The following is a 2,836-nucleotide window of genomic DNA, read 5'->3' on the forward strand; positions in this document are numbered from 1 at the left end:
TTCTGATGAGCCCCTTCTCCTCCCCCTCAACTTGCTTTTAAGGGATTGCATCTTGAATCATTGCCTCACTTGATGCAGCTAATCTGGCTGTGACGGTCCCACCTGATGACGGAGACTTGTGTTGCCTCCGAAACGTCGTGACTTTTATTTTATTTTTTATTAAATTTGATGTTTTACCTACGTGACTTTACCGAAAAAACCTAAGAATATGAATCCTTGCAGTCACGAAAGCTTCAAATCTAGAAGCTTCAAATCTAGAAGTACGTAAGGGGCCCCACGGTGGTGTGATGTCATCTTCCTCACCTGGTATGCAGGAGGTCGGGGGGTCGATCCAGACCCTGACGCCTGCTGCTATATATACGTATATATATGGAGTTTGCATGTTCTCCCTGTGGTCGGGTGGATTTTTTCTCTAGGTCCTCTGGGTTTTCCCTCCATATTTAAAAATATGCGTTTAGATTAGTTGGCTGCTATACATTTCCACATGAGCCGCTTCGTAGAGCTATCATTTGTGGCCATGTCTTGAATGAAAACGAAGCTAATAGCTCAGTGGGCTTTACCTTGCAAAATAAACAAATATAAATATTGTTTCAGTGATATGCTTACCTTTCCTATACTTTTAACTCCTATTGTGTTTGGTATTGTTTGTTTGACCCACCTTTATTGAACGTCTGTGACAAAAAGCCTCATAGCTCGTCGGATTCCTCCTGCAGTCTAAATAAAGATTCTGATCAAATAAACCATTCTGATCTCCGGAACGTATCCCTCGCGGATAACGAGGGACACACATTCCTGCGGAAGGAGCTGGTAGGAACGTTGGGTTTTATAAGGGCACCACGGGGTGACCAGCCCCTCCCCACCCAGCCCCTCCCCACCCTCCCCTCTCCACCCAGCCCCACCCCTCCCATTTTTGGATGCACGACGGACGGACACAATAATTCCCTGTGGGCTGGTGGAACTAGGTGGTTCCTACCAGTATAGTGTACACAACTAATTGCCATGGGTACTGCAAGATCCAAGCGTAGCGGTTGCATTGGCACTCGGTTGCTCAATGACTATATCACAAAGTCGTGCTTATTACACACAAAGTGCTCACTACAAACGAACCACAGTAACTTTCTGAGCTTGTCAAGGGCCATCGCACGACGCCGGTTGTCCTTAGAGTGGCGTTCAACTACGCACAAAATGAAGATGGTCATGGTATTGCGTGCTTTTAGCGGTGCCTCTGCAACTGTCTGCAACAATCTCCCTTCTGACATTAGAAGCTCACTAGAACTGTGCACTTTAAATCTGCATTGAAAAACTCAGTTATTGAGGACTGCTTTTTACGTAGGCTGTTGTCCCTCGTCCGCACCTCTGATGAGCAGTTTTCTACATAAAGTGCAAAAGAGGTTCAACATACATACATTTTACAGGTAGATGCGTCACAAATCCAAGCCATATTCTCTGTAACGGCAATGGTGAATAGTTGGTGCATTAATCCATTAGATCTTTGTGAGAGTTGATTATAATCCAGTCACAACAAAAAAAAAAACCGTGACCAAATTAACCATATATAAAATATATTTATTATAAACACACGCGATATGTAGCTAGGTAACTTAAGGGGTTCGTATCACCGGATTAACTCACCTATTCAGCACCATTGAGACCTTGGTTTTAAACCAAGCAGTGACCCAAGTTAGATGACCTCAGTCCACTAATCAAGAGTGGATAATCGAGCGGCCAGACATGTAGAACAAATCCAAGATATTGGATGTGGAGTCAAGCCAGATTGCTTTTAAATGCAACAGTCGTGACAATGACAACAGCTGAGACAAGCAGGAGAGGTAGCTTGATGGTCGAGTGCCCGTTCTCACAACTAACCATGTCGCCATACAGGTTTGCGATTACGTTTGAGGATCCTTGCTTTTGCCATTTTGATTGCAGAGCCTCCTAGTGGTTGCCAGCTCTACATACAAAATGTATGGAATTGCTTCGTGAACGACTCAATGGATGTCATCACATATGTCGGACTCGATGTTATGCCTTATTATATGTCCAGTAATGTGCTACATGAGCAGAGCGACGAGAAGAGATTGATGATGATGGTGATGAAAGTGGCCGTTGGGACAACCATGACAGGTCCAGTAACAGAAAAACAAGGAAATTAAATCAATGCCGCAGTGATTCATGCACACAGCATGCAGGTAGAGGAGCCAGACATCAACTAGAAGCTCCGTCCCAAAAGAACTTCAACCTCAGATGGATTCTAAAGTGAAAGCTTTTCTGGAGTCAACAATTATGTGGCTTGCAAAAGCAAGCCAACGATATTCAAGGTTTCTTCATCTCAATCGGGTAAATACGGATATGTGAAATACCGTTGTAAAGTTCATGTGCTCGCGCAGCTGCATTGGCTTCCGGATGGCCTACGAAGACGTTATAAGGTCGCAGTCATTACACATCAAGTGCTTGCCATAAAACACATTCCTGCGGAGGGAGCTGGTAGGAACGTTGGGTTGCCCGGTCAATGGCTAGGGTCAACGGCGGCGTGGTGTATTCCGCAAATATGGCCGACTGTGAGGGTGGGCACAAGCCGGCGTGAGTAGGTTAAACGTTGAGTTTTATAAGGGCACCACGGGGTGACCAGCCCCTCCCCACCCAGCCCCTCCCCCCACTCAGCCCCACCCCTCTCACCCCCCACCCTCCCCACCAAGCCCCTCCCCACCCAGCCCCTCCCCATCCAGCCCCTCCCCACCCCACCCAGACCCTCCCCACCCAGCCCCTCCCCACCCAGCCCCACCCCTCCCACCCCCCACCCTCCCCACCCAGCCCCTCCCCACCCTCCCCTGTCCAC

This window comes from Lampetra planeri, chromosome 72, assembly GCF_965212315.1.
Source record: "Lampetra planeri chromosome 72, kcLamPlan1.2.h2, whole genome shotgun sequence".
Classification (NCBI taxonomy): Eukaryota; Metazoa; Chordata; class Hyperoartia; order Petromyzontiformes; family Petromyzontidae; genus Lampetra; species Lampetra planeri.